The following is an 8,004-nucleotide window of genomic DNA, read 5'->3' as shown; positions in this document are numbered from 1 at the left end:
TTACGATTTTGCATTATGGAAGGTGTAGCAGCCGCGTTACACGGAAGAATTTGAAAAGTGTTCATATGTAGTAAAAACCTGAGAAGCCCGTCCGTTTTCGTTATTTTTTATCGAATCGACTTAAAGTATGATCGTCACATTGGCCGCTCTTCTCTCTGAAACGGTTGTACTTATCGTCTGCAAAGCTATGTCGCGTGCTGCGGTATGCGGAGACACTAAAAGCACCATAGTAGAACACAGACGAAGCTTCCAAGCTGATGTAATAACCAGTAAGAAGCAGTACAAATCAAGTTTCAGTTATCGATTATTGAATTTTTAGCCTTCTTTGGTGCCTTGCACATGAGCTAGGACCTTATGATTTTGCATGAAAGGAGGACTAGCAGCCGCGTTGCACGGAAAAATGTGAAAAGTGTTCATATGTAGTAAAAACCTCAGAAATCCACCCGTTTTCGTCATTTGTCATCGAATGGACTTAAACCCAGATCGTCACGTTGGCCGCTCTTCCCTCTGAAACGGTTACATTTATCGTCTGCAAAGCTATGGCGCGTGCTGCGGTATGCGGAGACACTAAAAGCACCATAGTAGAACACAGAAGAAGCTTCTAAGTGTATGTAATAGCCAGTAACAAGTAGTACAATTCACGTTTTAACTATCGATTATTGCCTTTTGAGCCGGCTTTGGTGCCTTGGACATGAGCTAGGACCTTAAAATATTGCATAAATGGAGAACTAGAAGCCGCGTTGCTCGGCAGAATGTGAAACGTATTCATATGTAGTAAAAACCTGAGAAATCCGTCCGTTTTCGTCATGGGTTATCGAATCGAATTAAAGCAAGGACGTTACATTGGCCGCTATTCTCTCTGAAACGGTTACATTTATCGTCTGCAAAGCTATGTCGCGTGCTGCGGTATGCGGAGACACTAAATGCACCATAGTAGGACACACAAGAAACTTCTAAATTGATGTAATAATTAGTAAGAAACGGTACAATTCAAGTTTTAGTGATCGATTATTGACTTTTTAGCCGGCTTTGGTACCTGGGACAAGAGCTAGAACTTTAAGATTTTGCATGAAAGGAGAACTAGCAGCTGCGTTGCACGAGAAAATGTGAAAAGTGTTCATATGTAAATAAAACACGAGAAATTCGCTAGTTTTCGTCATTTGTTATCAAATCGACTCTAAGGCAAATCATCACTTTGGTCGCGTTTCTCTCTGAAACGGTTACATTTATCGTCTGCAAAGCTATGTCGCGTGCTGCGGTATGCGGAGTCACTAAAAGCAACATAGTAGGACACAGAAGGAACTTCTAAGTTGATGTAATAGCCAGCAAGAAACAGTAGAATTCAAGTTTTAGTTATCGATTATTGACCTTTTACCCTTCTTTGGTGCTTTGGACATGAGCTAGGAACTTAATATTTTGCATGAAAGGAAGACTAGCAGCCGCGTTGCACGGGAGAATGTGTAAAGTGTTCATATGTAGCAAAAACCTGAGAAATCCGTCTGTTTTCGTCATTTGTTATCGGATCGACTTAAAGCAAGGTTGTTACATTGGCCGCTCTTCTCTCTGAGACGGTTACATTTATCTTCTGCAAAGCTATGTCGCGTGCTGCGGTATGCGGAGACACTAAAAGCACCATAGTAGAACACAGAAGAAACTTCTAAGTTGATGTAATAGCCAGTAAGAATTAGTACAATTCACGTTTTAGTTATCGATTATTGACATTTTAGCCGGCTTTGTTGCCTTGGACATGAGCTAGGACCTTAAAATTTTGCGTGAAAGGCGGACTAGCAGCTGCGTTGCACGGTAAAATGTGAATAGTGTCCATATGTTGTTATAACATGAGAAATCAGTCCGTTTTCGTCATTTGTTATCGAATCAACTTAATGTCAGATCGTCTCATTGGCCGCTCATCACTTTTAAACGGTGACATATATCGTCTGCAAAGCAATGTCGCGTTCTGCGGTATGCGGAGACACTAAAACCACCGTAGTAGAACACAGACGAAGCTTCCAAGTTGATGTAATAGCCAGTTAGAAGCAGTACAAATCAAGTTTTAGTGATTCTTATTGCCTTTTTAGCCGGCTTTGGTACCTGGGACATGAGCTAGAACCTTAAGAATTTGCATGAAAGGAGAACTAGCAGCTGCGTTGCACGAGAAAATGTGAAAAGTGTTCATATGTAAATGAAACATGAGAAATTCGCTAGTTTTCGTCATTTGTTATCAAATCGACTTTAAGCCAGATCATCACTTTGGTCGCGCTTCTCTCTGAAACGGTTACATTTATCTTCTGCAAATCTATGTCGCGTTCTGCCATATGCGGAGACACTAAAAGCACCATAGTGGAACACAGAAGAAGCATCTAAGTTGATATAATAGCCATTAAGAAACAGTACACTTCAAGTTTTGTTATCGATTATTGAACTTTTACCCTACTTTGGTGCCTTGGACATGAGCTAGGACCTTAAGATTTTGCTTGAAAGGAAGACTAGCAGCCGCGTTGCACGGGAGAATGTGAAAAGTGTTCATATGTAGCAAAAACATGAGAAATCAGTCCGTTTTCGTCATTTGTTATCCAATCGACTTAATGTCAGATCGTCTCATTGGCCGCTAATCACACTTAAACGGTGACGTATATCGTCTGAAAAGCTATGTCGCGTTCTGCGGTATGCTTAGACACTAAAAGCACCATAGTAGAACACAGACGAAGCTTCCAAGTTGATGTAATAGCCAGTAAGAAGCAGTACCAATCAAGTTTCTGTTATCAATTATTGCCTTTATAGCCGGCTTTAGTGCCTTGGACATGAGCTAGTACCTTAAGATTTTGCATAAAAGGAGGACCAGCTGCCACGTTGTTCGGGACAATGTGAAACGTATTCATACGTAGTAAATACCTGAGAAATCCGTCCGTTTTCGTCATTTGTTATCGAATCGACTTAAAGGCAGATCGTCACATTGCCGCTCTTCCCTCTGAAATGGTTGTACTTATCGTCTCCAAAGCTATGTCGCGGGCTTCGGTATGTGGAGACACAAAAAGCACCATAGTAGAACACAGATGAAGCTTCTAAGTTGATGTAATAGCTAGTAAGAAGTAGTACAATTCAAATTTTAGGTATCGATTATTGACTTTTTAGCTGGCTTTGGTGCCTTGGCCATGAGCTAGGAACTTAAAATTTTGCATGAAAGGATGACTAGCAGCCGCGTTGCACGGAGAATGTGAAAAGTGTTAATAAGTGGTATAAAGCTGTGAAATCCGTCCGTTTTCGTCATTTGTTATCGAATCGACTTAAAGCCAGATCGTCACATTGGCCGCTCTTCTCTCTGAAACGGTTGTACTTATCGTCTGCAAAGCTATGTCGCGTGCTGCGGTATGCGGAGACACAAAAAGCACCACAGTAGAACACAGATGAAGCTTCTAAGTTGATGTAATAGCCCGTAAGAATTAGTACAATTCAAGTTTTAGATATCGATTATTGACTTTTTAACTGGCATTGGTGCCTTGGACATGAGCTAGGAACTTAACATTTTGCATGCTAGGAAGACTAGCAGCCGAGTTGCACGGGAGAATGTGAAAAGTGTTCAAATGTATAAAAACCTGAGAAATCCGTCCGTTTTCGTCATTTCTTATCGAATCGACTTAAAGTCAGATCGTCACATTGGTCGCTCTTCTCTCTGAAACGGTTGTACTTATTGTCTGCAAAGCTATGTCGCGTGCTGCGGTATGCGGGGACACAAAAAGCACCACAGTAGAACACAGATGAAGCTTCTAAGTTGATGTAATAGCCAGTAAGAAGTAGTACAATTCATGTTTTAGTTATCGATTATTGACTTTTTAACTGGCATTGGTGCCTTGGACGTGAGCTGGGAACTTAACATTTTGCATGAAAGGAGGACTAGCAGCCGAGTTGCACGGGAGAATGTGAAAAGTGTTCATATGTAGTAGAAACCTGAGAAATCCGTCCGTTTTCGTCATTTCTTATCGAATCGCCTTAAAGCTAGATCGTCACATTGGCCGCTCTTCTCTCTGAAACGGTTGTACTTATCGTCAGCAAAGCTATGTCGCGTGCTGCGGTATGCAGAGACACTAAAAGCACCATAGTAGAACACAGATGAAGCTCCTAAGTTGATGTAATAGCTTGTAAGTAGTAGTGCAATTCAAGTTTTAGGTATCGATTATTGACTTTTTACCCTTCTTTGGTGCCTTTGACATGAGCTAGGAACTTAAGATTTTGCATGAAAGGAGGCCTAGCAGCCGCGTTGCACGGGAGAATGTGAAAAGTGTTCGTATGTAGTAAAACCTGAGAAATATGTCCGTATTCGTCATTTGTTATCGAATCGACTTAAAGCCAGATCGTCAAATAGGCCGCTCTTCTCTCTGAAACGGTTGTACTTATCGTCTGCAAAGCTATGTCGCGTGCTGCGGTATGCGGAGACACTAAAAGCACCATAGTAGAACACAGATGAAGCTTCTAAGTTGATGTAATAGCCAGTAAGAAGTAGTACAATTCATGTTTTAGGTATCGATTATTGACTTTTTAACTGCCTTTGGTGCCTTTGACATGAGCTAGGACCGTAACATTTTGCATGAAAGGAGGACTAGCAGCCGAGTAGCACGGGAGAATGTGAAAAGTGTTCATATGTGGTATAAAGCTGAGGAATAAGTCCGTATTCGTCATTTGTTATCGAATCACTTAAAGCCAGATCGTCACATTGGCCGCTCTTCTCTCTGAAACGGTTGTACTTATCGTCTGCAAAGCTATGTCGCGTTCTGCGGTATGCAGAGACACTAAAAGCACCAAAGTAGAACACAGATGAAGCTTCTCAGTTGATGTAATAGCCCGTAAGAAGTAGTACAATTCAAGTTTTAGTTATCGATTATTGACTTTTTAACAGGCATTGGTGCCTTGGACATGAGCTAGGAACTTAACATTTTGCATGAAAGGAGGACTAGCAGCCGAGTTGCACGGGAGAATGTGAAAAGTGTTCATATGTATTAAAAACCTGAGAAATCCGTCCGTTTTCGTCATTTCTTATCGAATCGACTTAAAGCCAGATCGTCACATTGGCCGCTCTTCTCTCTGAAACGGTTGTACTTATCGTCTGCAAAATTATGTCGCGTGCTGCGGTATGCGGGGACACAAAAAGCACCACAGTAGAACACAGATGAAGCTTCTAAGTTGATGTAATAGCCAGTAAGAAGTAGTACAATTCATGTTTTAGTTATCGATTATTGACATTTTAACTGGCATTGGTGCCTTGGACATGAGCTAGGAACTTAACATTTTGCATGAAAAGAGGACTAGCAGCCGAGTTGCACGGGAGAATGTGAAAAGTGTTCATATGTAGTAAAAACCTGAGAAATCCGTCCGTTTTCGTAATTTCTTATCGAATCGACTTAAAGCTAGATCGTCACATTGGCCGCTCTTCTCTCTGAAACGGTTGTACTTATCGTTTGCAAAGCTATGTCGCGTGCTGCGGTATGCAGAGACACTAAAAGCACCATAGTAGAACACAGATGAAGCTCCTAAGTTGATGTAATTGCTTGTAAGTAGTAGTGCAATTCAAGTTTTAGGTATCGATTATTGAATTTTTACCCTTCTTTGGTGCCTTGGACATGAGCTAGGAACTTAAGATTTTGCATGAAAGGAGGCCTAGCAGCCGCGTTGCACGGGAGAATGTGAAAAGTGTTCGTATGTAGTAAAACCTGAGAAATCTGTCCGTATTCGTCATTTGTTATCGAATCGTCGTAAAGCCAGATCGTCACATAGGCCACTCTTCTCTCTGAAACGGTTGTACTTATCGTCTGCAAAGCAATGTCGCGTTCTGCGGTATGCGGAGACACTAAAACCACCGTTGTAGAACACAGACGAAGCTTCCAAGTTGATGTAATAGCCAGTTAGAAGCAGTACAAATCAAGTTTTAGTGATTCTTATTGCCTTTTTAGCCGGCTTTGGTACCTGGGACATGAGCTAGAACCTTAAGAATTTGCATGAAAGGAGAACTAGCAGCTGCGTTGCACGAGAAAATGTGAAAAGTGTTCATATGTAAATGAAACATGAGAAATTCGCTAGTTTTCGTCATTTGTTATCAAATCGACTTTAAGCCAGATCATCACTTTGGTCGCGCTTCTCTCTGAAACGGTTACATTTATCGTCTGCAAAGCTATGTCGCGTTCTGCCATATGCGGAGACACTAAAAGCACCATAGTGGAACACAGAAGAAGCATCTAAGTTGATATAATAGCCATTAAGAAACAGTACACTTCAAGTTTTGTTATCGATTAATGAACATTTACCCTACTTTGGTGCCTTGGACATGAGCTAGGACCTTAAGATTTTGCATAAAAGGAGCACCAGCAGCCGCGTTGTTCGGGACAATGTGAAACGTATTCATACGTAGTAAATACCTGAGAAATCCGTCCGTTTTCGTCATTTGTTATCGAATCGACTTAAAGGCAGATCGTCACATTGCCGCTCTTCCCTCTGAAATGGTTGTACTTATCGTCTCCAAAGCTATGTCGCGGGCTTCGGTATGTGGAGACACTAAAAGCACCATAGTAGAACACAGATGAAGCTTCTAAGTTGATGTAATAGCTAGTAAGAAGTAGTACAATTCAAGTTTTAGGTATCGATTATTGACTTTTTAGCTGGCTTTGGTGCCTTGGACATGAGCTAGGAACTTAAGATTTGGCATGAAAGGAGGACTAGCAGCCGCGTTGCGTGTGATAATCTGAAAAATGATCATATATAGTAAAAACCTGAGAAATCCGTCCGTTTTCGTCATTCGTTATCGAATCGATTTAAAGCCAGATCGTCACATTGGCTGCAGTTCTGTCTGAAACAGTTACATTTATCGTCTGAAAAGCTATGTCGCGTGCTGCGGTATGCAGAGACACTAAAAGCACCATAGTAGAACACAGATGAAGCTTCTAAGTTGATGTAATAGCTAGTATGAAGTTGTACAATTCAAGTTTTTCTTATCGATTATTGACTATTTACCCTTCTTTGGTGCCTTGGACATGAGCTAGGAACTTAAGATTTTGCATGAAAGGATGACTAGCAGCCGCGTTGCACGGAGAATGTGAAAAGTGTTCATAAGTGGTATAAAGCTGTGAAATCCGTCCGTTTTCGTCATTTGTTATCGAATCGACTTAAAGCCAGATCGTCACATTGGCCGCTCTTCTCTCTGAAACGGTTGTACTTATCGTCTGCAAAGCTATGTCGCGTGCTGCGGTATGCGGAGACACAAAAAGCACCACAGTAGAACACAGATGAAGCTTCTAAGTTGATGTAATAGCCCGTAAGAAGTAGTACAATTCAAGTTTTAGTTATCGATTATTGACTTTTTAACTGGCATTGGTGCCTTGGACATGAGCTAGGAACTTAACATTTTGCATGAAAGGAAGACTAGCAGCCGAGTTGCACGGGAGAATGTGAAAAGTGTTCATATGTATTAAAAACCTGAGAAATCCGTCCGTTTTCGTCATTTCTTATCGAATCGACTTAAAGCCAGATCGTCACATTGGCCGCTCTTCTCTCTGAAACGGTTGTACTTATCGTCTGCAAAGCTATGTCGCGTGCTGCGGTATGCGGGGACACAAAAAGCACCACAGTAGAACACAGATGAAGCTTCTAAGTTGATGTAATAGCCAGTAAGAAGTAGTACAATTCATGTTTTAGTTATTGATTATTGACTTTTTAACTGGCATTGGTGCCTTGGACATGAGCTAGGAACTTAACATTTTGCATGAAAGGAGGACTAGCAGCCGAGTTGCACGGGAGAATGTGAAAAGTGTTCGTATGTAGTAAAACCTGAAAAATATGTCCGTTTTCGTCATTTCTTATCGAATCGACTTAAAGCCAGATCGTCAAATAGGCCGCTCTTCTCTCTGAAACGGTTGTACTTATCGTCTGCAAAGCTATGTCGCGTGCTGCGGTATGCGGAGACACTAAAAGCACCATAGTAGAACACAGATGAAGCTTCTAAGTTGATGTAATAGCCAGTAA

Source organism: Schistocerca gregaria, unplaced genomic scaffold, assembly GCF_023897955.1.
Source record: "Schistocerca gregaria isolate iqSchGreg1 unplaced genomic scaffold, iqSchGreg1.2 ptg000317l, whole genome shotgun sequence".
NCBI classification, from domain to species: Eukaryota; Metazoa; Arthropoda; class Insecta; order Orthoptera; family Acrididae; genus Schistocerca; species Schistocerca gregaria.
This window is presented reverse-complemented; position numbering follows the sequence as displayed.